The sequence below is a fragment of the Anser brachyrhynchus genome (genome assembly GCF_964034855.1).
Source record: "Anser brachyrhynchus genome assembly, chromosome: 3".
Classification (NCBI taxonomy): domain Eukaryota; kingdom Metazoa; phylum Chordata; class Aves; order Anseriformes; family Anatidae; genus Anser; species Anser brachyrhynchus.
Genome location: NC_137696.1, coordinates 50,120,370 through 50,148,045, shown reverse-complemented (window position 1 = coordinate 50,148,045; position 27,676 = coordinate 50,120,370). Strand labels below are relative to the sequence as shown.

Here is a 27,676-nt window from a genome sequence, read left to right as displayed (position 1 = left end):
GGAGTTAAATTAATATACTGACAAGTTGAAACTAATATGACTAGAAATACAATCATCTACAAATGCAGAGAATCTTGTAAAATAAGTTGCTAAGCTTCTAAAAAAGCCAAACATTAAACTCAATTGCTAAATGGCAGGCCTGGAGAGTAGTGAATTTAAAATTGAAATTTGTGGTGTAGCTGGAGCAATAGCAGACTGATGAGCCCTTGGTAGGAGGTGTGCTATTTTAAGTAACTGTTATAAAACCACCTAGATGAAAATTAGATGATTACAGAAACAGTGCTGATTTATGCCAATGGAAAACCTTGCTTCTAACTAGAAGGATTCATTAAAGTGTCAACAAATTAGCTGGTAAAGAAGCACTGGAAGATATAATTATTCAGATTTTTGTTAAAGTGCATCAAAGAGGCTATTAAATAAAACCAGGCACCTAGAAGTTGAAAGGTAATATTCTGTTTGTGGTGGAAACTGGCTCAGAGACAGCAAATACATAGGATGAAGAGCCAGCTTTCATCTAGAAATGAGGTTTATATTGAAGTGTTCGCAATGTATCTGTTGGGATGGAGGCTGTTTGTTAATAATCTGATGGCAGGAAAAAATAACAAATTTGCAGATGATGCTAAGTGATTTAGATCAGTCAGGGATTAAGACATGCAGCATTTTTTATTTTATTTTTTTTTTACTATAAACAAGGGCAAAGTCCTGAGCATTAAAAGAAAGAATGAAATTTGGAGAAGAGTCAGACTGTATTCTAAGTGAAGTGATAACAGTTTCAGAGGATGAATTGCACATTATTACAGATGACCCAGAGGAAACCTCTGCTTAATACCAATGAAAGCAAAAGGGTTTTGATGGTATTAAGAAAGGGGCAGCAAGAATGGGGCAGAATGCTCTAAGGCTGTCATATCTCAGTCCCCATCACCTCCTTTAATAATGTTTACAGTTGTAGTCAGCCAGTCCTCATCAAATTGTAGCCACGGAAGAAAATCAGCTCCTTCTAAAGAGCAAGAGATACGATCTCCAACATGGAAATCTTTCCAGATACTAAGAAAGATCAATGAAGATGTTAATAAGAGGGAACAGAAGCTGTGAGACTCATGAGGAATAAAGGAATGATCATCAGTTTTTAATACAGATTTCATAACAAGAAAGAAAAGAATCTGGCAGAGTTTAAAGAGAAACAGTTCTAAACTAGAAAAAGAGCTATTCATGCATAGTATGTAATGAACTTGCAGAATTTGCTTCAGAAAATATTGTTAAGGCAAATCATATTGGAAAACTGTCAAACTGAATAATAAGAATAATATCAATAACCAGAATAGCTGGATGAAAACCTGGAAAGATCTGCATTTTTATAACAGTGCTGACTCTGAGACATGAACTAAGCACCATGCTAACCCCTGTCTGGGATTGGGAAAATGATTTCCACTGTCAGGATTTTTCATTTCCTTATATAACACATAGTTATGGCTGCAGTAAGGGACACATTTTGTCATAGACCTTTATAGTATTTTTTTCCTTCTCCATTAAAAGAGTCAGAGGCCTGGGGTATCCTCCAGCCACGGAGATCTGTATTTTTCTTTAATTATTTAGGAAACAATGCAAGGCAGCAATTGACCCTCATCAATGTAGAAAAGCTCTGCAGTAAATATGCTGTCTGAATGGCAGTCAAGCTGTCATCTGCTTCCTTGGCAGAGATAATTTTGGAAAAACAGGATGGTACTTAACACAAGAACATTATTTCTATGTGTTATTAGTACCCGTAACTTACAATTAAATGAGAAGGAAAAAAAGTATAGAGAAATAGAACTGAGTGTATGTGTTCTGAAGAGACTTTATTTAGTGTCTTCAGAATATAAAATGGTGTTGACCTTTCATAAAATATAAAGGTCAACAGGATGAAGAAGAGACATTTAGAAATTAAGAAATGCCTTGTATTAATGAATTATCAAAAACTCCCATTGACAATACACTATGATGTTCCTTCCACCTTCCTTCCCCTTCTTTCTTTTTCTACCACTGCCTGGTGTCTATGTGCACATTAAGATGCCAATCATATTTTTGTAGACATTGCATACAAAATAAACACCATTGTTGTCACCCTCACCACCACCAGATGTATTTATCTGTCCATTATTTCTCTTTGAACATCACATAGAAGCTGAATCTAAGCTCCCATTTTCTTAACGTAACAGATCTACCTAAAGGATATAGCTTTATTAGCATGTATGGAGAAATGTAAAATTAAAGCGTCACTCATTTCTGTACAGCCTGCATTATATTTTACAATCCAGATGTCTTTGGAGAGGCATCAAGGGGGACAAGCCCATACAGCACTAATCCACTGGGTATCTTGTGGTGGCCCCTGTGGCTTCTCTTCTGAGACCCGTTCCCCACCCATTTCCATGGAGAGGCCGCTGCCTCCTGGCAGGAGAGGCCAAGCCGACATCAGTGAGCCTCTGGACACAGTTCACCCCACTTGCCAGCCTCTACCCAGCCCCTGCAGCCAGGCAAGCCTCCTGGGCATAAACCTCACCTGACGCAAGGTGGGGGCAGACCAAGGGCCCCAGGACCTTGCCCCCTCCCAGCCACAATGCAGCCTGAGCTCTGGTGACCTGGTCTCCTTTCCCTCTCCTCCTCCTTTCCCATCACCCGAATTTCATAGCCCTGTGAGCTGAAGAGTGCTTGTTATCACAGAAAGACTCAAAGAGGCTGTCAGTGTGAAAAATCAATTCCGCCCTCCCTGTTAATTAAGGGCTGCCCTGTGGGCACCAGCCCCCCCAGCCCAGCTCATTATCAGTCTGGCTTCCCCACCGCCACCACCACTCGAGGCTATGCCTACCTCGCAGAGAGGGGAACCCAAGGTGATCCATGCACAAGGCCAGCCACAGCACAGGGCCATGAATTACTGGGGGGTTCTGTCCTGTTCGATGCGGAGAACACGCTCCCCAGCCTGCCACCCCTTACTGGGATGACAGGCATCCCAGGGCAGAGGGAAATGGACCCTGAACTCCTGCTGCTGAGCCAAAGCTGTGTTACCATCCCTGTCCCTCGACATTTGGAGAAGGGGAAGAAAGAGCCCTTGTATGCCTGTTACAGCCTGGTTAGAGCTCTGTTAACTCACCGAAATGGAGGGATTTCCATCTGGGACTGTGAGAAGGTTTTATTACTTTTTTTTTTGTCTTGTTTTTAACGTTATTTTAATTAATGCAATGCTGTATTAGTACCATTTTGAGGTACTTTTAAACTGCAGTGGGCATTTATAAATTGAGCCAGGGGGATTTATAAACAGAGGTGCATGCTACTCTGCTCTGAATATGCAGTAATAAGACAGGGAGGAAGAAGAGAAAGAGCTTTACACTGGGATAAACAGCTCTGACTAAATAACCTGGCAAATAAGGGAATGTTTCCTTGTGCCTCTGTGCAGGCAGTCATACCTGGTCATGTCCCTCTCCCCTGCTAAGGCAAGTCAGAGCACATCTCAGCTCCTTCTTTTCCCTCCCTTCTCCCCAGCACCACCTTCCCCATGCAGAACCCACCTGTGCCTGGGCTGCGAGGGATGGGAGCATGCTCCAACCTATCCACACACCTCCACGGCCATCAGCCCAGGACCCCATAGTGGACCCTTGCCCCTGACACAGCTAAGCTGGCTGCAGTTCTGAAGAATGCCAATGCACTCATTTTCCATTAATTAGTACTGTTCCTGGCTTTCAGATTCTTTCCTGAGGGAAACTTGGCTTTCAAAGTTCATGCTTGATACATACTTGAGCCACATCCTTTCTCTCTCCCTGCCTCTGAGTCTTCCACTGGAGACCTCACCTAATGCTCCATTTGCACAAAGATTGCTCTGAAGCCTCTTACCTGGCAGTGTGTGCCGGGAGGAGCCACAGGGCTTGGGGAGGCTGTGCAGAGGCCGTGTCCCCCATGGCTGCAGCAGGGGAAGAAAAAGTGTTTTGGACATTTCCCTTAGCCTCTCCTGGACTGCATGATCCAGAGAGAAATGAGCCTTCCCTTGGGGAGTAAGGCGATGCCACATCTCTGAGCACTCTCCTAATGTGGTTTTGATTTACCAGCTGAGCAGCCATCAGATGCTGCTCAGCTGAAGCCAGCTTCATAATCATTTTTTTAAAGCATGTATTTTTTTCTTTAAAGGGTTGAACTTATAAGTCTAAAAGGCCCTTTAAAGCTACCAAATGGCAAAGGATAATATCTTCATCGAGTAAGAGTTAGCTACAGTTTCACTGTGTTTTTCAAATCATCTCATTCCTCATTACACCTATTTAGATGCAAGACCATCAGCCAGGTTCAGGTCCCTAAATAAGCTGGGTGTGAGGAGGAGCAGGATCCAGCTTCCAGACTTCAGCAAGGTTTTAATGTTGAACACTAAAGCAGATAGGGTCATATGCTGACCTGTGGTAAATTGGGACTTTTCAGCACATTTCCAAAGAGTTCTGATGATTTATATGATCTACTTGGTTTTATACTAGCCGAGGGTGTAAGGTAAAGCTGTAATTCAATAAAAACAATGCAAATTTTGCTGCTGAGGCCCATAGGATCCCACCTTCAAAACTCAAAAGCAGCCAAGTAGCACAGTATTCATTTACAAGCATCATTTTCTTCTTCCTGAAGACTTACTGTTTCATTGATGTTCTATTTGCAGTGTTAAAAGAGAAGAAACCTGCAGGGAGTAGGAGAGCTGAAGTGTGGAGTTTGGTGTATTTTGATCTCATCATGGTGACAGAAAAGTCACTGTGGAGAAAATCAGTAGTTCTGCAACCCAGACGGAAACTAAATAATTTTTCTGAGCTAAAGGCACCTGGCACATGGGCCCGGCACTTCTGGCAACACTTGCAGGGAAAAGACCCTTGTCTGGACTGCTGTCACAGTAAATCAGAGTTCTTTCCTAAAATACCAGTGATTACAATTTCCCTTTGTGTCAGAAACTGGCTAACACTGAGGCTCTGGAGAGAATTAAACTGAACCTAGTTGATCAATACACAAAGCTTATGCAACCATGTATTCTTCTGGGTGGGGGAAATTCTTCGATCCATCATTGTTCAGCTTCATTCTTCAGTAAATTAACATCTCAAATGACTGTTCAGGTCACATAGGTTCAAGTCGCTAAGGCAGAAGCAGCTTTGCCTCTTGAGGACTATCAGGCAGCAGAGAAGGTAAATAAAGGGTTTTGTTTAATGTTTAAAATAGCATACTAATGGACAATTAGCCAGGGGATTTGTGAGTACTTTTTAAATCCACAAAAAACAAAAAATCTTCAAACCCTTAGCAAACTGCCATGCAAGTGCTGTGTTTTGGATTAACACCACAGTACACACCTTAGAAAGTTAGAGTTGATGCTGATGGTATCCCTTAATTGCAACAGCTTCTGATAGGAAGTGGTGGAAGTGATGAGAAAAAGTTTGCAGGTGTTTTAAAAAGAGAGGAGCTATATTAAAACAAAGCAAAGTTTGCAGGGAGAGACAACATATAGACCAAAGGATTTGCCTCTAACCTCAGACTTTCGCTGACTTGCATTTTTAGACTATCACAGCTGTGGTGTTTTTATTTGTAATACAGATGATTTGGGATGATTTTGGAAGAAACACTGAGTCCTCTGGTACAATAAAATTAATACAGTTATGCAATACTTTGGGTGCTGTTAAGCTGTTCAGGGAAAGTAGACCGTATCTTAACACGGCTCATAGTTATTTCTTATTTACAGTGGGATGAGAAACAATTCACACAATTATGCTGTATGTTGGTCACAGAACTCCTAAGGTGAACATCAATTAAAAACAAGGAAATGTAATTTCAGAGGAGCACATTATTTCAGAGGTTTTTCAGTGAAATTCTGGCTCTGGAAATTAAGCAGTAGAAGAGGACTGGCTTTTCACATCTCAGTTTCCAATTTCAGACTGTACCTTCACTATTGAAATGAAAAGCAAACGGAAAAAAAATATGACACATTTGCTTAGGAAAATCTATATTCTATGTTATTTATTTTTGAGTTTTAAATTTATTTTATAGCTGAGGTTTTTGGAATTTATATCTCTGCTGCAGAAGCAAATCCTGCTTCTGAAATGCAGAGTTCTACAACTTTGTGAAACCTTTATTTTTAGAAGTTTAGTTTTGCAGTGCCGTTGCCTCCAGAGGCAGCATCAGTGAAGGAAAAAGCTGTTTCTAGCTTTTGAAGAGTAAAATTTTATGTTGCTTTCCTAATCGGTTGATACTTCCCAAGTCTACAAGCAACAGCTGAAGTCCTCACACATCAGAGATTGCTGAAAAAACCCTGGATAGAGACAGCTAAGTATAAACATATCTGGAATTTAAAATAAAATAGAAATAAAAATCAAATCAAGTAACCAGTAATGAACTAAATTATATAGTTTGTGTATAATAACTATCAAATCAGTTTTCAGTTTTCTGATCTGGAAGTGGTTACTTGTTTCTCTAATTAAATTGTGTTGCAAGATAAAAATACAGAGATAAATATCTTTTCTCAGCTATGAGACTGAAACAACACAATCGTGATTACTGTTGTGAACTTCCAGTGAAACATACAACAAAAAAAGAGATCGAATAAAAGGCTATATTAGTCTTAAAACTGATCTGAGAAAAAACTCCTTCCAAATTACGTTGGCAGATACCTGAGACATTCATTAGACCAGAAGTCTGTTAAAAGAAATCTGAAAAGTCTTAAAAGTCCTGTTGATATCTTCATGTCAACAAATTATTTGGTTCTTTTGCAAAGTGATTTTACTCCCTCTCAGGTTATCATTTCCTAAACCATACTCATCACCTTTTGAGGTGCAGTAGCCTGTTACAGTGTAGAGTGTGGTGACAAGTGAACATTTTCCAGACATTGGGTCAGTTCTTGCTTTCTGTACACAACGAGACCCAACTGAATTGCTGGTCTCAGTCAGACTGGGCTAAGAACATCAATAGAATAAATTCTTCTCAGACAGCTACAGAAATGCTACTCATGGCACATTTCTTAAGAAGTCTGAATTTATCAAATCAACTTAATAGACAAGTTTCAAGGAGAGGCTATCTCACGCTCAGCAAAGACAAGGGCTGATGTTGTGCATACATTATATTTCTACACATAAAATAGGCTGCAAGTATGTTTGTGTCATGTACCTGTCAAACCTGACCAAATGCCTAATTCAATCAAGACCAAACTTTATTAAAAAAATAAGTGCCAAACAGGAAATATAGCGTGTTAAGGACATTGTTTGCTCACTTATCACATTATTTTACTCCATATTTAGAAAGAAAAGATCATGATTATTTCTGCACCATATACACTGTAGACACTAGAGTAGAAACATGTTGTGTTTAATCCTCTCCAAACGCAGCACACATGACCTGTGAACACACAAGTGTTTCCTATCTGTGAACTTTTCTGAGATCTAAGGAAAAAAAGAGGGAGAGAGAGAGAAAAAACTGGAAACTAAATATTCTTATTGTTGAAAGGAATTCACTTCTCCATGGAAAAATTATTCAGTACTGTAAAACTGAAACTGCCTCATCTAAAACCCTCTGTAGACATTGTAGTTTTATCAGGTCTGTGTCTGATGTTGGAATTATTTTCTGGTTCGTCAAAGTACTTGTGAAATAAGCTTATTTCATGAATCTCTAGCCATGTTCTCAAAGTAGTAGCTTTGGAGTAGCCATTAGTAGCTTTGTTCCATGTGAAACCTTCCATCCAATTCACAAAAACATTAGAAACATATAATAGCAGCGGAAAGACAGAAGGAGGGTGCCTATGAAGTAATGCGGTGACCCACGAGGGCACCACAAGTGCCAGGAATGTGTATCACCTCCAATTTTCTCCACCCCACCTTGGTGGGGGAGAGCGATGGGCTCATGCTGCTGTCAGAACTTCTCAGCAGCTACAGCACTTACAGGATGCAATGCCTCCTCTCTTGTCTAACGCTTAATGTTTTATAATCCACTCCAACTGCCACTTAATCAGAACAAACTCTGGAAGAGGAACATAGGCAGAAGTGGAGCAGATGTTTGGAAGCAGTTTTTTCTCCTAGTGAGTTATGGCTGTGCCTCCGCTGCAACACACCATTTTTCACTCTCTCGTTTTTGGTATGGTGGTAGCCAGGTGCAAATAAATGTCTCACATCTGTAGGGCATCTAACCCTCTCTCAGGGCACATAAGGGCCTTTTCAAGACCGAAAACTCCTCTTTTATTGCAGGGGTGACTTAAAGCTCCTGAGGGAGACCTGATCACCTGTGTTCTCTTTGCTGTACCCTGCAGTCAGAGGCACCTCAAAGGAGCAGTTGGCCTAACTGAAAGACAGTGGTAGGGTAATAACAGCTGAGAGGCAAAACCAACAAGGCATTTCTGGTGAATTTAGTAGGCAAGAGATCAGCAAACTAGCTGCTTTACTACTGTTACGGTGACATAGACTTCTTAGCAAAGCTAATTCAGTGTCTGATGCTCAAAGAACAGCAAAAGACAATGTAAAGCACTGTCTTCTTTTGAAGAACTAGTGGTTAAAGCGTTAAAAAAAGTTAAAATTAAGTGGCTCAGTGCCTTTGCAGCCACGGAAAAGTCTCATGCCTCATCCAAAATATGTGACATGGGAAGTATTCAGACTCTAAGGAATGCCAGGATTAAAACAGGGCTGACAAATTGGAGTTACAAACTGGAAGTGAGGGTTTCACAGCACACGCAATCACCTTGGGCCAAGGACTTAGCTGGCCTATAGGCATGCAATTCAGGTAACAGCTTTATCACTCTTTTACACCTGATAATTTGCCTTTTTATGTAGATATGTACTTTACACATTCAAAGAGTACTTGAGAGTTGAGGAAGTTTGCCAGTTTGGAGGGTTTTCAATTCACCATTATCTTGCTTCGTTAACACTTCCTCCCTTTGTTCCTATGCTGCTCTAAGTGTCCACTTCCTACCTCGTAGTGGTACTTTCTCAAAACATATCACTAACACTGGTTATTTTTGCCTCAAAGTAAAACCCTCACAGTTTTAATCCCCAGTGCATGTATTATCCATATTGCATACACAAGGCATGAGGGACAAACACATCAAAATAATCTGCCTGCAGTCAGCTTGGAAACATGCGTCAGATCCAGCAGCAAACTTGAACCCTCAGGCACAGGGGTGAGCCAGAGAGGTTTAATATTTGCAAAGCATTTCAAGAGCCTCCAACCACAGGCTCTGAGAAAGAGGAAGGATCCAAGCTAAATCGCTTCACTGTGGAGATACCAGACCAGCTCTTTGCTCTTCCTAATTTCTGAAATGACTCCTGACCTAACAAATGAGTTAGGTCAGTTTAGCCACCTCTGTTTGGTGTATATAAGAAGTCTGTGCAGGTCTGTGGCCACTGCCTCTCCCCTAGCTGTTACAAGTCCAAATGGTATGAAAGACCCTGAGGGCAACTATAATCCTTGCAAGGCCTCCAGTCAGTCTGTCACAAGCTACCCTCTGTCTCCAGGAATAGATCTCCCAGAACAAGGCTGCATGATACCAGCATCAGCCATGCAAGTCCACAGCTCATCTGAGTCCTCACACCTCCCACATTTAGAAGAGAGAATAAAAATTGTTTTTAGGGCTGTCATTCTAGAATCTTTCATAACAAAAACTCTCTAACCCCCAGATCTTGAAATCAAGCCTCCCCACACTTTCTTTTTCTAGAATCATTTAAAATTTATTCATGACTATGAAACCCTCTGCACCTGTAACTCACACAACACAGGTTGATGTTTCAGTACTCTGCATCAAGAACTGTGGAGTAGTGCAAAAACAGGCAAAATATATATTTTTCCCCCAAATAAAGCTGCTGACTAGCACAGCATAAGCAGACCTGTCCTCTGATGTCTGGAGCTCTTTCAAAAAGAGAATCAGCTCCAGATGATAAAACTCCATTGAGCTTTTTGTTCTTACAGAAGATTTTGTTCTTCTTTTCCTCTGTCAAAGAAACACATTTACCCAGCGACAACTAGGAATGAAGCTTTGGTCTGAAGCAGTAGCGTGATGCTATCTGGGTGAAGTAACCAGAGCCATGACTGCTGCCTGAGTGCAAATTTGTGTCTCTACCAGGACAGGACAGGGTTGGGTGAACCTGTCCCAAAGACTGGGTTTCATTCATCATCAGTAGTACTAGGCAGGACTCATACAGTCAGTGAGGAAGCTTGGAGGGCAGAACGCTACTCGCTATGAGCCTTTCCCTTTTGTTTAATATATTTGTTTAAACCTGAGGGATACAGCTTGTCAATGAAAAATCTAATATACGAGATCCGGCTTTAAAAATACAGAATTGTGTTCTGTAAATTCCAGCAATGTGTAGCCAGGGCTACATTTCATTCATTATTCCCTGTGAGAATTCTCTTTTATATTTTCCGCAAGCAAAAATGTGAAGGATGGTTTAGTGTACTGCTCTAATGCACCTCTCTGGGAAAGCTCAAATGAATTTTGATCACCATGAAACAGGAAACATTTCTCAGAACTCAGACAGACTTCAGTGCAAGAAAAATACTGTGTAAAATAAATAAATAAATAAATAAATTCTGCCACGCAGGCTTAAATTCTGCAGCTGGTTTGGCACTAAAGAAAAATTATTGAAACGTGTCTTGAACACTCTTTTCCATGTGCTCTAGGCATCAATCAATGGTGTTTAATTGCTCCTTCTGCTATCGCCATGTTTATTTGCTGGGTGATTATCACACATTTTTGTGTTTTAGATCTATTTACCTTCACAGTCTGCTGACAAGATGCTAGAAAATAGTATACCTGTTCCTTTTTGTTCAGAGGTGTATTGATTTCTAAACGACTTCTTTGATCGCTGACAGTTTCTCAGTTCCTGCTCAGAGCTTGATGTAGATGGGGTGTGAAGAATCAAATGCTGACTGCTAGACCACTATTTATTTTTAGAGACTGCCACATAAACATGTCCATGATTCACAATTAGGTATTTTCAAAAAGCAAGTTTTTATTCTGAAAAACAGGGTGAGTCAGATGTTAATATGATGTAGGTGATCAAAATATAGTCAGAATAAGAAAACAAAAGGGCAAACCATGTAAGTTTGACACTTGGTCTCATGCAAAACTGAATTGTTATTAGTCAGCTACTACCTGTGCAAATTCATGTGTTTTTTTCCTGTATTTATATTTAAGATTTGTTCTTACATGAAGGAACACTTAAGCTCTAAATTGAGACTGAAGCCTCGGGGTATGTGCCTCTAAATATACATGGCAATAAGAATACAGACTAGCCCTTGTTCCTGGAGTGTGTCAGTACCTGCACTCCTATTTCATGCAAAACCAGGCAACGTTCACAGTAGAGACAGGAATCAAATCTGTGCTTCTTGGTCTTGATCCACATTGAGCATCCAGCCAGATTTCTCCCTTTCTAGCTTCTTGGCAAGCGAGAGCTGAGACCAGGGATCTCCTCCATGCTTAGAAATGCACCTTCGCCACAGAGATCCCTGGCTGTGACACAGACAAGCCAGTCCTGAAACAGACTTTGTAAGATGAAAAACAGAGTTTTTATTCTTCTGTTCTCTTCTCCTTGGTCTCTCAGATCACACACTTGTAAATTCAGAGGTAGAGGGATGCTGCTTTAGCCTCACTCTCACTATGGCTATGCTGCAGAACCACACAAAGAACAACGGGGAGCGGGCATGGAGGGTCTCTGATTCCCAAGTACGTAGACATGGATTCAGTCCATGCTCAGGGTTATGGGACTGCATAAGCATGATCTCTTCCTACACACTTTGTAGGCAAGAGTTATGCCGTGGTTGATCTTTTTGGCCCCTAAACTGGGTGCTTAGACCTCTGCACCAGCTGAGAGTGTGTGCTACAGGGCACGTGTGGGTGACAGTGACACCATGCAACATAACACTTCTGGCCATGCAGCTCCCAGAAGGAAGTAGCCTCTGTGGCCTTGGGTGACTGGGCTTGATCAGTTTATGTAGCAGCACTCAGAGAAGAAAGGGGTAAAAGCTCTTTATTGTAGGAGTTTCTTTTTCAGAAATGAAGGTATTACAGTGAAGTGCTGGCATAAAACACTGCATATGTTGCTCATTCTCGGACTGCCTGCCAAGGCGGTAATGGTCATGAGGGAGACTTAGCCCTACACACGGTTCAGAATGACCCAATTTCATCTCCTCCCTTTAAAACGGGTTCTTCAAGAGATCATTTTTAGATGAAGTGCTAAAATTATTACTTACGTGTTGCACTTTTTTTTTTTTAAATCCTGAGAGCTTCAATGTACTTAGATAACTAAGTCATTTATCTTATACTACCTAAGTACTTTTACACTACCTTTGTACCTACCTGTTGAGAGAGTACATAAAGTACACTGGCATTTACCACTAACCCTTCTGAATGTCAGCATGATGCTGGTCTCAGATTGTGTCATTACCAACAGAGCAAGATATCCTCCTGATGTGCCTTAGCAGCCCTTACCTGGTGAAAACAGCATACCCGGAGCACTGAATAAACAACCCAAGTGACCAGGTGATTTTGTCAAGCTGTTGTCTGCCTTCTTTCTGCTCATCATGTGGGAGCCTCACTGTTCTGTTCTAAGAAACCCTAAAAATAGAGCCCTACTGCTCTTTTCATTTCACATGTAGCAAAAGTATTGCTCTGACAATTTAATGTTATGAACAGCTGAGTTACACTACCCAGATGTGTCCCCTGGCACTGTTTAATTTAGTAGTATAGGCACAGCCTGAGTCTGTGTTTGAACACAGACCTTGAAAGATGGCACAGCTGTGAGGGGTAGGCTCTGAGCAGGATGAAGTGGTGCAGTACCTGTGACTGGAGGGCATGCTGTCTGCCAGTCCTGGGCTGATCTCCTGGGCATTGTTAGTTTTCACTGGCTATTTCCACTGTAGAAAAGGGATGGCTAAAGCTTTCCACACAAGCAAAAGATGCCATGTCTTGCGGTTCACCTCTTCTCCATTCATTTTCCTCCTTTGTAACTACAAACCTTTCCTGGAGCTGATGTCTCTGCCCAGAAAGACTCATAGGGATGGCTGAGATGTACCTGAGAATCCTTTTTTTTTCTGGTTCTTGGTAATGGCAAAATTCCCACTGATGTAAAAGAACTTCTATAGACCTCTGTAGATTTACTGTATTTTCTTAATACCAACTGCTCTGAGGCAAAAACACCCTCAAATACTTGCATGCTCTCTATTGCCTAACAAACCATCCCTTTTCTGATTTAAAAGCAAAAGTCTATAAGGAATGACTTTTTGAACCAGCTCAGCTGAAGAGAACTTTTTCCTGGCTTTCATGCAGATCCAAGTTCTTAAAGCACTACACTGGGTTCTTATTAATAATCAGCTCTCACTTTTATCCATCTCCTCTCAAGCACAAAAGCCCGCCTGCAAACTATTAGCGTCCCACCTTTGGCATTCAGAACAGCACATCTGTTGCTTGTAAGTGTGTTTTGATACCAGTGAGAGATGACTCCATCATCCACCAGATTTATCATTCTAAGGAAGAGAAACCAGCTGAATATGCTGCTAGAAAGTGTACATGTCCCTTAAGTAAACAGACCTCTGTTTGAATTTCCTATAGGTCTGGAGACAAACGAAAAAAAAAATCATGGGCTTTAATTGCTACCAATAAATTTCCATGCATTTCTGTCCTCAGGGTGGGGATGTATTATAAATCCAATACATCCGAAAGGGGTATGTTGGAAACAAAACATCTTCCATCTCTTTGGTCATTATTTGGATCTCTCCTGTAATTCGATTCAATATTAAAGCATATAAGAGTTTGTTTTTTTAGAGTTCCCTTATGCTGTATTATCCCTGGCTTTTTTTGTCATAGAATTGGTTTCAGTGGGAATTCTTGGTATGCAGAAATCAAAATCTGCCCATCAGGAAATATTTTCAGAAATGGTGCTTACTGCTTTGATGGTACTTACAGCTTTCATTCACTTTCCACTTACAGGAATGTGTTGTGTTCATTGCAAGATCAAGCAGACACCAAAGAGATACAGTGCCACTTGTTCAGGTGACTAGTGCCAAGGCTTTATTCAAGAAAACAAGTAGAAAGCCCAAGTTGCAGAGGTCTGGCAGTCTTGATAAAAGAGAGACAAGGACATGTCTGCTCACAAAAAATGCTACCACATCTTCCCAATCCTTCCAAGACTTTTAGATGTAGATGCACTTGCACAGAAGTTGAGTAATTGAAATCTACTGTCTGTAACAATGCAGGATATTTTGTGGCCAAATGTCAGCTTTCTCTGCCATGGCTTCAAATTGGCACATTAGATGAGCCTGGCTGGAGATGCCCCCTCTTACAAAAAGGCTTTCCAGCCCCAGCTGACTGTGCTACCAGAGTTTTACAGCTTCTGCTCAGCTGGGAGCACCGGCAGCCCCTGCTCACTCCTGGCTGCAGGAAACACTGTAGACGATAGCCTCAAAAATTTGGCAGCACAATTTACTCATCTTCAGCAAATAGGCAGCACCTGATGCTGGGCAACAGTGAAAATCACTGAAGAGGTAGCTTGCTTGCAAGTTATCAGCTGAAGTTGTTCTGCATGAAAAGTTACTGAAGGAATGTTTTATGGATTTCTAAATGCAAGCAATATAGGTTGTTTTCAGACAATTTGTTAGAGGAAGAAGCTACATTTGTTAAATTGGTTTTTGCAGAAACAGTATTAGGAGTACGATAAAGCTTCCTTGATCCTTTCAGAACTGGTGAAGTCAAGAGAAATGGAGAAAGTACAGGAAAAGAGCTAATTTGGAGAATTGGTGATGTACAGCTTCATTACAGCCAAATCTGCTTCCACTTTAGGGAAGGATTACTCTGAGGTACAGGAACATGCAGTATGCATCTTGCATATGCACTCATGATCCCTGAAAGCTTTAATTTCTTCCCAGCTTCAGTGATTATAAGATAGATAAAATGGATACCCATATTCAGACTTCAGTGATGTCTTTTTCTGGGACTGATTAACTGGAGACAAAATACAGTCTGTGGCAACATATTTCTGTCTGTTTGCCATGATGTGCAGGAGTGTGCACTCAAGACTTCTCTATTGTGTCTAGTAAATTAACCAGCTTAAAAATATATATATATATATATAATTTGTTGTAAACATTCCTTTGTTTATAAACAAAGGTACAGAGGGAAAGAGAAATTGTGAGAATTATAAAGACTATTGAGGATGTTGGGGCATAAGCACCCAATACAGACTTGTCAAGCTCTTGTGAAAGTTGAGTTAGCACAATATCTTCTTTCATGCACAGAAAGAAGTAAAATTCTTCTGTACCTCAGTTATTGCTGGTTAGTAACAGTTTGCAATATAAAATAAGTGCAGCTCCTGGGATGCTTTTTTTCTGACTGTTCCCATCATGAAGATTTCTCCTTACTTCTATTTTCACCATAACATATTCCTTTTACTTGCCATTACAGATGAATGAAAGCTCAGTTATCAGCACAGGAGTTACCTCTGGTGAAGGAAGCGTGTACTCAGAATAGAAGTATTGTGCCACCAGCTGTGTTAAATTGCTGCCTCTAAGCTATTGCAGGACAATTCGAGCTTGCTTGTAAAATAGATAACAGGAAGGCACGTGTGTTGCCAAGGAAACCCTTGGCTGCAAGTTTATTGTATAAATAACACTGGGGTGGGGAAGATGTGGCTAACAGAACAGCAGGGAAAGATGAAGTGCCTGGCATGCCTCTGTGCCTGGGGGAGGCAGAGAGAGCAGAGCCAGCAAAACAGCTTTACCACTTCAAGTGGATGACCTTTCTTCAGCTGGAGAAAGCAGGGAAAGCAGGTCCATCATTTTCAGAAGTGTTTGGGGAAGCCAGTAGAGGCTGGAGGGTAGAAATATGACTGATGGTAAAGCCCATGCGCTGTGGGGTGGAGTCACTAGAGGAAAAGAAGCTGGTGTAAAGCACTGCTGGGTTTGCCCAGAGCTATGCAGGAGGCGGCAGATGAGGTCTGTCAGCAGTCTAGCAGAGAAAGCAGTGGGCTTACAGCTCAGGAGAAAGGTTGATTTCCCCCTTGCCAGTGATGGGAAGAGCTTGTTGCACCTCATCATTCCATACATGGCTCATTCAATAAAATGGGATAACACTGTTTTATTTGTAAAGCATTTTGAGCTATGGAGCAGGAGAGTGTTCTATAAGAACTGACAGTATTATTAACTTCAGGTATCTATGTAGAGAGCAAATCAGTGCACATACATGTATATTCCAGAGAAGATGAGCAGCAAAAGTACCCACAGGGCTATGACACCTGGCACGATCCAGTGTGCCTTCACAGTGACCAAAGAGATCTCTCTGACCTGTGCTCCTGATTCCTGACTGCGAGTGGTTACAACAGGGTCAGATCAGATGAGAGGCAGCAAGCACTTGACACTTGGTGGCATTGCTGTTAACCTCAGGCAACTAGTTTTGGCCACAGAGAGAGCTTGGAGCCTCTAGTAACAGATTTATCTGCCCACATCTACCAGCTACCATTTGCTCTTAGTAAAAAAACCACCGTCCTTTTTCATGATCTGCCAGATCTCCTGGCTTCTGGCTATTGTGTCTGATGGATATCCAACAGTCCTGGACCAAGGACCACAGCCTGCATAACAAGGGGTTGCTCTGTATGCATGGTCTGGGCTGTGGTTGTGCACTGCTCAGCCGTCACAGGAGGTGGAGTTGCTGATGGGTGTGAAAGGGAGAGATAGGAGGTGCCACAGAGATAAAGGCCTGCTTGGCTGACATCTTCTCGAGTGCCCGCTCTGCACTAAACAGAAAAGGTCAGGAAAGGGAAGAAACCAGCCTGGTCTGCAATCTCAGTCCTTACAGGAAAGTAGCCACGACCACAGTTCAAGTCCCAAGGTTCTTGTACTCATTGAAATTCATGAACATAACTCGCAAATCAGCCAATGCTTCCCATTCTCTTCTCCTGCATCTCTTTATATCATGAGTTTGTACGGGTAATTGTCCACAACATTCTCTTGTGAGGGTTGTTAGCCCCTTGAAAGCATTACAGAGCCAGATCCAATGACCCTTAGCTTGGGAAAACCTCCTGTGACCGTGGAAGGGCCACCAAGATCCACCTTGGATAACTTACAGGATTGGCCATATAGCGCCTATCTGTGCAGACAAATGTAAATATTGTGAAAGTAAGACCAGGCATGTGGAAATATCCACCAAGTAGTCCAGGGATAAGAAACATTTTTGTCAATGAAAGTGGTCCAAAATACGATCTCTCGTTCGGGAACCTTATCATCTCTCTTCAGAATCCATGGCAAATGGATGGGCCCTTAAGACATTTTGCTTTTGGAAGCTGCTGTGCACTATCTGGTGCCACCATGTTTAGTGCAGATGCTATAGCATTTCTTTGAACTGGCAGTCACATTTGTGGGGTTTATGACAAGATTTCATGAACTGGGCAAGCTTCAGAACACATTTTAAAGTGACTTGGGGAGAAAGATAATCTCTCATTCTTGATTTATTAAATGAGCAAATTAAAAAATAACTTAGTATCTTTCTGTGATAAATTGTTTTAATTTTTCAGTTAAACTGAAAATCATTTATCCCATTTTACCTTAATGAATGAACACCTGAAGTCAGCATCTGTTTTTAAAGAAGAATTTTAGGGTGAGATATTTTTATCCAAAGAGATGGTGGTTTTTTCCACTTTCAGACATGTCATTGCTCTCAGAGGTATAAGATGAGAGAATCTAGGATGAAATAAATACTGTAATTAAACATGATATGTCATTTCCAGGAGATCTTGGAGGATTCCTTCCATTTCCAGCCTGTCTCTATTTTCATGTCATGCTTATGGCTAGTTGATAATGTACTATTCCATCCACATCTCTGGAATTTTAATATACAAATACTTTGTTCTGTTTCATTTCATCTCTCAATACTGTCAGACTCTGTAAAGTATGAAATTGAACTTCACTCAGAAATCCCATATGCTTTAATGTTAGACTGAGCTATTCCCTTAATTCAGTTCCATTTTCCTGTCTTTATACAGGTAATAAATATCAGTTTTAGAGGAAGACTTCTTTTATCTATTAATTTATAGACATATGGGATTTTAAGCTTTGGTGAGTTTAGAATTCCTCAGATGAAAAATATGCAGAATAGTTCTCAACGGAGAAGCTAGTACGTCTGATATATTTGCTAGGCACTGAATAATCAAGTTATTATTATTATTATTATTCTTTTTTAATATGATGAAACAAAGTATTTTTTTTTCTTTTAGTTTATATGGATTCCTGCTTCATGAGAACTGTAATATTTCAGACAAATCACCACCCTTTATTTCCCTATAAAACACATTCCATTTATTAGTACAAATTTTGGTAAGGTTTCATATATTCAGTTCCAAACAGTAGAAAAGCAAGACTTTTCACGTTTTCTCCCCTAAATTATTGAGTGATTCACATTTACTTCTTCTACCATCAACAAACCTGTTAAAACCTGAGCTTTCAGATTCTGTTATAAATTTTGTCCCTGCTCTGGTGATTGTTCTGAATGATAAAATGCAGCCTGATTTACGACATGTGCTTGGTAGTCAAGAAAGCAGGATGCTGAATGAAACCCTAGTCACACTCTACTCCACTTTGTTATTGCTTTGATTGGGACCAGACCTTTCTCTCTATTCTCAACTCCATGTTTCATCTGAATTTGTGTAGAGGATTCTGATGAATTAACATGACTGAGGTTGAATTCAGGCACCTCTTGACCCAATAGACTTGTAACCAAAACTGCCATTCAATTCTAGAATACTTTGGCTGCAGAAATGGAGATGGTGCTGAGTGCCTAAATAGCTGGTGCTGTGGCATTTCCCAGTCCTGCTGTGAAAATCATCACATTTATATGGTATATGTGTATTGTTGAACTGATGAAGATGAATACTTTGGCCCTGGTTCCACCTCCCAGGGCATTTAGCATTGACTGTGGTATGCATGAACTGTGACCTAGGTAAAGAATGTAATAGAAACACCTATACATGAAGAAGGCAATTATTTAATATTGGCTTTTATTTATTTTATTTTATTTTTTTATTTTATTTTATTTTTTTCCAGAGGCTACCTGTTCTGACAAGGGCCAAATATCAAATAAAATATTGCTAGTGGGATTCATTTGGGAGACATCAGTTATTCATGACATGTTTTTATTTTCTTGTGATATTATGTGTGCTGACAAGCACCTTCCTGAAATTAAAAAGAAAATAAATCCTCATGGAAAGGATGAAAGTAGAATAATTAGATATGCAAACAAAGTCCTAACTAATTCTTAAGGACTCTCATTACCAGAGAGTATAAACAGAAGTGAACAGATCAGTGCTGTGGTGTGCTGACTGCCAGAGCTCCCCTACTCCAGTGAGGCACAGTCTAACTCCTCTTTTCTTTGTGCAGAATTTCTGAAAGGCATTCTCAAGTGCATCTCTAAAAATCATTTCAGGCAGCTGCCCCAGCTTCTTGCCTCTCAGGGGCTGTGTGGGCACATTAGCCTCCTTGCCTTCAGAAGTGAAAGGAGAAAAATCCACAGAATAAACTGCAGATGAGGCAGACTAATTGGTCTCAAAATCAAAACATATGGCTTCTTTCAAGATCTTGACTTTTTAAATACTTGTTTAAAGTAAACATTTGCAATTCCTCATGAAAGGCACTTTCCTCCCTGAATCCTCTTGACCCTTAGTGACCTTTCTTACCAATTGCACATTGCTTTACCCTTGGGGATGATTAAATCTGGAGAGGCTTTTTTTTTTTCCTTTTTTTTTTCTTTCTTTCTTTTTCTTTTCTTCTTTTATCCCCCACATTTGTCTCCAAGGACTAAGTTAAGAACCTGTCTGAAGAAAGCTAACCTGGGTCAGAAGGACAGAAATACACCAGATGCCCACCTGAGCATCCCACATGGGTGCCTTGGCTGGGGCCAGAGGCTAAGGAAGTTGATTTTCACACATGTTGTCACAGAGCTTTGTATTCAAAAAATGGGCAGCAAAAATAACCTGACTCACAAAAGCTAAGTTTTCAAGCTAATCTTTGAACTGAAAAGCAGCTGGAATGCCTTGTATCCCCCAGGCAGAGGGGGCGGCCTGAGGCAAAGCCATCCCCAAGACAAGGCATTTGGAAATTACAGCCTGTGGCTGCTGCCTCCCCTGGCAGAAAAAGGCTGACAGAAGTGATCCAACTCCAGGCTGCAGTCACTGGTGATCCATTGCAGTTCATCACCAGGGTGTCCATATAGGAAAGTTGATTGAAGTGTCTCTGAAAACACTTTATTCATGATTTGCGTCCTAGACTTGGAAGCACTCCCCATCCCCAACATGTTGGTTAGGCAGCCTAAGAGCTGGCGTGAAGGCCGGCGGCCATGACTGTTGTACAGCCTCAAGTGCCCCAGCACAGTAGGCCCAGTGCTTGCTGGCAGGACAGGAGAAGATGGTGTCTGAGTCCTGTCAGCAATTGTTCAAGCGTTTATTTTCACTCCTGTTTACTGAGAAGCTGGGGAGAGGATTAGTTCTTGTCAAACACTTTGTTCTCAAAAGCGCCCCACTGCCCAGTGCCTCTGTCTGTCGGGGTAATGTCCATTTGCTGAACAAGGCTGCAGTGCATGGCAGGGAGCACCCGGAGTGCCTCAAAATGAAGGGGTGGCCTATAAGCCACCAAGATCACCTGGGGAGGACAGGAGAGCTGGCCCTGCTGGCAACGACTGCACTGGCCTATGTGGGGGAGGCACATGCCTCCACCAGGAGTTCCTCAACACACTGCTCCAGTGAAGGATTCAGCAGGAAAAGAGACGTCCCTGCTCAGGTTGAGGGCTCTCTTTCATGAGGAAGTAAGCCTGTGCAGGAATTCCCTATTCTACCCAATTTGAATTAGGACCTTGAATCCAGATTTCTCATGTCTACAGGGCATACCTTCACCTCTGCATTGCTGGATACCCTGTCCTGGTTGAGCTTGTTTGCAGTTTGTGTAAGTTAAGATTCAGGGAGGGTACTTAGCTTGGCCTGTTGCATCTCTGCTAGGTGTTTTAACTGGTATGTTATGAAGTCACAGTTTTCTGATATGACTAATATTTATTTATTTGTGAAGAGTGCACTTAAATGCAAGAACCAAGACAAGCTAGGCTGAAGAAGTCTCTCTTGAAGTAAAACAATGACCAAACGTCATAGCTTACTGTGGCTCAACTAGATATCTTTATACATTTATTTATCAACCTCTTTCATAGATAAGGTCTCAAATTTGGTGCATATGGCCGTACAAATTGGTAAATGTATGTCAATACCAGGCACCTTCTTGCATGGCTATTCTACAGGAAACATTTCTTCACAGAGCTTAATATACACATGCCTATGTTATCAGCTATCTTTGCTGATGAAGCTATCCCCTCAATTACTTTTTTATCCTTAAAGGATCTGGCCTGATTGCACTGGCTGAAGCTCCACAAGTACATTAAGAACAGTGTGTTTTGGAGGTTAGACACGTTGTTATAATCCTGAAAATAGAAAGGTTGGCATTTGAAACTTTCTATGGCATACAAAAGTTTATGGTTGGCATGCAGTACTGCTGAAATTAATTACTGGAAAAGAGGAGATAAATCTTACCAATATCTGCGTGAGTGACAGAATGAGACACAAATGGAGAACAGCAAGTCCCAAGAGGGAGACCCAAGGTATTAATATTAAACAGACTGTACACTGAGCAAGAAAAAAACATTCATCTATAAATTTTATTTCACATTAACATAGCTCCTGGAACTAGGTGAGGAAGGTTCTCTCTTGCTTGCTGATAATGAGGCCCCACAGTTCTTATTTTCAGTGCAGGTGAAATGGAGATATGCATAAACTTGTCTCTGGCTATATCTAGACTGTGGGTCTGTCATTCTTTATCATCTAGATCTTGGTCTGGACGGAGTGTGCTATGAATCCTTGCAGCTTGCATGCCTGAGTTTCCTGCTTGGACATTTGGGGGAAATAGTGCATGTGCAAACCCTTTGCAGCAGGGAGCCTAGGTGGGGCTGGGCACCCTCTGAGAGCCTTGGAGGGGCTTAAGGGAGGCAGCTGCTGAAGAACTATGCATAAGGAACAGCGTCTTGGAGCTCTGTAGGGCAGTACAAGAGAGAGTTATGCTTCTGACTTTTTTTTACAGAAAAGCTTACAGTTTCATTCTGAATGGAGTGGGCAGTACTCTTTCAAATATTTAGGCTGTCACTGTATCTGTTGGATGAAGCAGTTGTAAAAGTAAAAGACAAACTACCTTGGAAGTAACACACTAAAGATGTGCAAAGAAGTTTCTTCATCTAAGTTAACCTCTTTAGGTGCTGATAACAAATTCCTTCCTCCCCACAGCCATCCCAAACCTCAGCATGAACCCTCATTGAAAACAACCCTCCCAGTCTCCCAAGAGGTGAGGCAACTCCCTGCACTCCACCCTCCTTTCTACTCCAGCACAGGCTGAAAGCAGAGGATTGAAATACCATGTAAAAAGGCTGTCCTTTACACAGTCATTGCGACAATCACACAGGGTTTGCAGACGTAATGATTACAAGTAGCCTCAGGAGAGAGGACACAGATGTCCATTTGTTTGCAGAGTGACTAGGCCTGATAATATGATCACAAATTTGGCATTGTTTTCATGGCAATTCTTTTCATTGCCTGGTTATATGGGCATTTCACTTCCACATGTAAGATGGTGGCTGGCTACCAACAAGCATCAGTATTCACTGGTTAACGTGCATGGGGAGGTGTTTGATGTTTGGCTAAGAGTCAAGCTGATGGCATTTCCCGGTCCCCCTGAAATCCTGCTGTGCAAATCCTAAATGCTTCAAAGGCCCCTGGGCACCTGAGCTGGCTTTGGAAATCTCAGCCTGGATAATAGTGACACTAACATACTTATGCAGATATCTTTAAATCAGGATGATTCAGATGGTGTAGAATGAGGAGGAAAGTACCCACCTCCAGGGCTATCCTGAGTTGCTAGGCTGTCCTGTAGTCTGACACCTAAAAGAATGATTTTAATGGCAGAGGATCACTCTGGGACAGAGCTGTCCCAACTGATGTCAGACACACAAACACAGCTTCCCTGACATCATTTGGAAATATGGTATAAACAAATGACACACTTTGTGGAAGAGGCATGAGGCGCACCCTGACCCTGTTGCTCTGCACACTCACCACCCAGCACATGAAAATCCTGCATAGCTACACTATTTCCATTAGCTGAAGTAAACACCACTTCAGCAAAAGTAGGAGGGAGACATACATCCTATCGAAGTATCTGAGTCCTTTCTGACGTGGAGATCTTTGAAATGTTCAATGTTCTTTTCCTGAGATCGTATTTATAGTCAATAGAAGTATTGTGCAGTAACAGTGTTGGCCCAGCACATCTGGTGTTTTCTCATGAATGAGTTTTTGAATGGGTTGTTTCAGATTCGCTTGCTGAGCGAATGTATCTCACAGAGAACATGGAAAGCAAAGTTACACAATGAACTGAGAGTATTTTAGTGGTTAAAAAATCTTCCCTTAGCAAAATTTTAAAAATGAATCTGTTATTTTTTTTTCCCCTCTTTGTCTCAACTGATTCATTTCTCTTGAAAGAAACTTATATTTTGGCTATTCCATTAATCAGGGAATCAGCATATGAAGAAGATGTACTTCTCCAAAGAGTCTATCACCCATGGCTCAAGGGCTCATTCCTGGGCTGGGGGAGAGATGTCCAGGAGCAGCCACCTCACCTCTTATTGCCCTTTGAAATTCCAGCCCGTGCTGTTATCTGTACTGATGACTGCAGCCCATAAACCTCTGTGCAGAATGGAATTAGCAAGAACACTCACCACCTCCCCCGTTGTTTTTTTTTTTAATCAAGGAGAGAAGAACATGTAAAGGATGCCAAGCTCATGTCATGACAAGCTGATGCAGAGCCAACGATCTTAGTGCCTGCCTTCCCCAGCAGCAACCCAAAGCTGATGTGAAGAGTCCTCAGAGGGGTGCAGAGGGGCTGAGCCGCTCCGAATTAAGCGAGCAATGCTGCTGCTGCAGGTGATTCACAGTGAGTATTTGTCAGTATGGAAATTCAACAGTGAATATTTTGGGGTATAAAATTTATATAAAGCTATGTCTACCTGAAAATTGCACTCAAATAAACAATATTCATTTTACAGCCTGACTTATTGCCAGGGCACTGGCTCCAGGACGTAGATGGAGCTGCCAAGCAAGGTGGGCTTCACTGCAGCACAGACAGGGAGCAGATGGAGAGGAGCAGATCCATCGGGTGTTCTCCAGCCTCAGAGCTGTGCTCTGCTCCCAGCCAGCACAGCTGGGGCGGCTGCTGCGGGTGTCTGAGCTGAGCGATGGCACAACTCCCCTCCCGGACGCTTCTTCCAGCTGACAGGCTCTGTTGTTTTTTTAACTCCCAGGCCTGCTCCCACAATACTGACATGCTTTCCACTTTGTTTGCATATAGGAAACATCAATTTCTGGGTGACTGAATATACCGGGCTCTGCTCTGGTGTTCTGGGCAGCTGCAGCCAAAGTTATCCCTCATTAGAGACAAATGGAGCAGCTACCTTCTGCCACAGCCTGAACTGACCCAGCTTCTTTCTGCTAGTCTGCACCATGTTCTGAGGGCACGGTGACAGCCCTGAGTCTAGAGGAACACAACAGCTGTATTTAAATGGGGTCTTTTCTAGGAGGTGAAAGCCTCTCTAAGTCTAGAGCTCCAGAGATGCAGATAGAATACAGCTGCATGCGAGTGGGGCACCCCGAATTGTTTGCATCCCTGCTGAATGACAGGTTATTAAACTTGGGCCTGGAGCTATGTCAATGTAACTGTGCACTGTCAGTTAGGTTCAGAGTGTGGACAATGACTGTTCTTCTGCCAGTGAAACACTGTGGACACACCTCAGAGCTTTTTCCTAAAACAGGAAGGATAACAGCTCCCAGATAATTGGGATGTTGCACAGCAAAGTTTGCAAGGCTTTCAGATGCAGTTGTGACTGCGGACCACATAAATATCAGCACAAATATTTCAGATAGGTAGGTTACAAGGTAATGAATAACTTTGTGAGCTTCTAGCTTGCTTACACTACTCTCTAAATGAGAAAAGTTAAAGAGCTTTTTAGCTGAAAGTTTGAGAAAACATTCATCTCGCAAATAAAGATCTATCTTGTTACAGCTAAGAGAAAGTAGTAGGAAGTGCAGAATGATTGATTTCACCAGTATGAGCATGAGCTATTGCTGTGTGCAATTGGCAGCAAAATTCAGCAGTGTGAGGGGATCTATGGGAGAAGATGTGAATATAAAGCAGATAAAATCTAGACCACTGCGTCTGCGTATTGCAGATCCATGCACATGAAATATGTGATGCAATGAATAGTCAGCTGAGAATTTCAGCCATAATTTGATAAATCTTGAGTGGTTCTAAATAAAATGGAATAGGGGAACAGAGCAATCATAGTTCAGATGAGTTTCTTTTAATATATAAATACTTTAAAGAAGCATGAGTTATTACATAGAAAGAGAAATATGGAGTTATTACATAGAAAAAGAAGAATGGAGAGTGGTTTTATGCTGCCTGCAGTGCAGCCTCAGGGCCTTAGTGCCTATAGTGCCTCAGCACTGTAACATGGCCTGCTCTGCTTTTTTGCAGGTTTACACAGCACAGGAGGGCAACATGCTTCAGAGTGACCTCTGCAAATAACTTGGCAAATTGATGTTCCAGGTCTGTACCTGCAATTAAACGCCAGAAACCCAAATTAGCCTTTCAGGGCAGTTTTGCATGCTTTACAAAACTCAGACAGTTGCAAAAATGAAGAATCCAAACAATAAACATGTTTTCATAGGCAGTTGAAGCTGCTGAGTCAGGCAGCTAGCTTGAAAAAATTAGTCATAAATGGGAAAAGAAAAACTTTGATAGCTGATGCAACAAATGACAACTTAGTTATATGGTAGCTATATTTCAAAGGTGAATTAAGCAGACAAGGTAAGGGACACATGGCTGGGGCCACATTGCTCTGCTCAGCTCTTCTATTCTTAAGCAGGTTGTCCAGGTCCAGATTACCTATTTTGAACAGCTCCTGCCTCATGCTCTCTCCCCATTGTGTGTCCTACCCTTTTCTGGGAGAGGCTGATCATCGTTTTCACCCAGTTGTGAGCTTGACATAATTGATTGTGATTTAGCATTAATTTAAAACAAACAAACAATCAAAGACAAAAACAAAACACCTGACAGGACCTGCTGACAGTGACTTTTCCTCCAGGTTATTCAGACACCTCTCCCAGGCCCTTAATGCCCACAGGAAGTCATCAGGTTGTTCAGCTGCATTACATCAGCTGCATCACTGAATAACTTTGAAAGCTGTGCCCTAATTCATACTTTTCCTCTCCTCTCCTCTCTGTTTGCTGTCTTGACTGCAACCCCTAACAACTGAAGTACTGACCTTGCAGAGTTCTATGCACCAGCTTAACTTAGTATACTGGGGCGTAGTCTGACTTGACCTAAAATGTGATCTTAGAAATACTTTAGCAGCAGTGTAAGAGTTTACCATTGATGCAGAAAAGTCTCCTTCGTTGTGTGTTTTAAAAGATAATCACACTATTGATCCAGGCTGTCTTTTTATAAAACTTTCATTTTTGTTTTATTTTTTTTTTCCAAGGAAAGCTGAGGGACTAACCAAATCTTAGAAGTAATCCCCCAATGCCTATTAAAAAAAAAAAGGGGGGGGGGGAATATTGACACAAGGACATGTATGCATAGACCAGGTAAGTGATGATAAGGGGGTAACCAGAGTCCTAAAAGGTGGAACGGCTTTGTGTGGAAGTACCAGGGGGAAATGCTGCACTGCAGTAAGTAGGGAACCTGGTGCTTTTGTAGGGGATTATAGGACAGTGGTGCCTGAAATAGCCAGGGCTTGCCAGTGCACCTAGGAAAGAGTGTCCTGCGCCTGTGAGATCACTATGTAAGTGACTTCAAGTCCACATACAAATCTTTACTAGCATTAGGACTTGGACTGCCCAGTCTTTGTTCCTCTTCACCTTCTCTGTGCGGAGAGGGAGAAATTAGAAAGAACACTCTTAAGATAACAGCTTTAGTGTTATCACAGGAGAGATAAATTATCCAGTGTATACGTCTAGTCACACTCTGGCCTGGTAGGTTGGTTTGAGATACAGAGAAATGATATTGTCATTGTTTAAATGAAAGGTGGAAGGAGGCAACTGAATTTCTACTTTCTAAACATTGGTAGCAGAAGGAAGAAAAAAGGAAAGTAAGTCAATATAAAACATGTAATTCCTAAGAACGAAAATGAAAGAAGTGTATCCACAGGACCTAGCTGCTGTGCTGCTTTGCAGCAAGCACTCTGGGAGCAGATCGTAGATTTCTCAAGGTCTGAGGCCATTACTGAAGGTAGCCTGGATATATTAGGAACATTTCTCATTTTTATAATCCCTTAACAACAGGCTGCACTCTCATAGGATATGCTAGGGACATTAACTTCCACTATAAATTGCAGGAATTGCATGGCTGTTTCTCGTGCCCTGAGCACCTAAATACTCCAAAAGAGAGAGATGAGAGCCATCTGTGCTCAGTGAGGACAGAATTATTTGCATCTATGTGGGTCAGCTTAGAAAGCATTATTAAAAACAATCATAAAATTTGTCATTTTAATTGCAGGTGTTCCTGAGGGTTTGAAGCCTTTCAAAACCCACAGACAACTCCATTAAAAGAG

The 27,676-nt window shown here is 41.6% G+C and overlaps 1 long non-coding RNA gene across 1 annotated transcript; it reads left to right on the top strand.

Annotated features, from left to right (window-relative positions):
• Window positions 1-226: 226 nt before the first annotated feature.
• On the top strand, window positions 227-24,980 carry LOC308192648. The gene is made up of 3 exons (XR_013948962.1): window positions 227-5,171; window positions 23,818-24,000; window positions 24,113-24,980. It is a non-coding gene; the product is annotated as an uncharacterized lncRNA (long non-coding RNA).
• The last annotated feature ends 2,696 nt before the right edge of the window (window positions 24,981-27,676 follow it).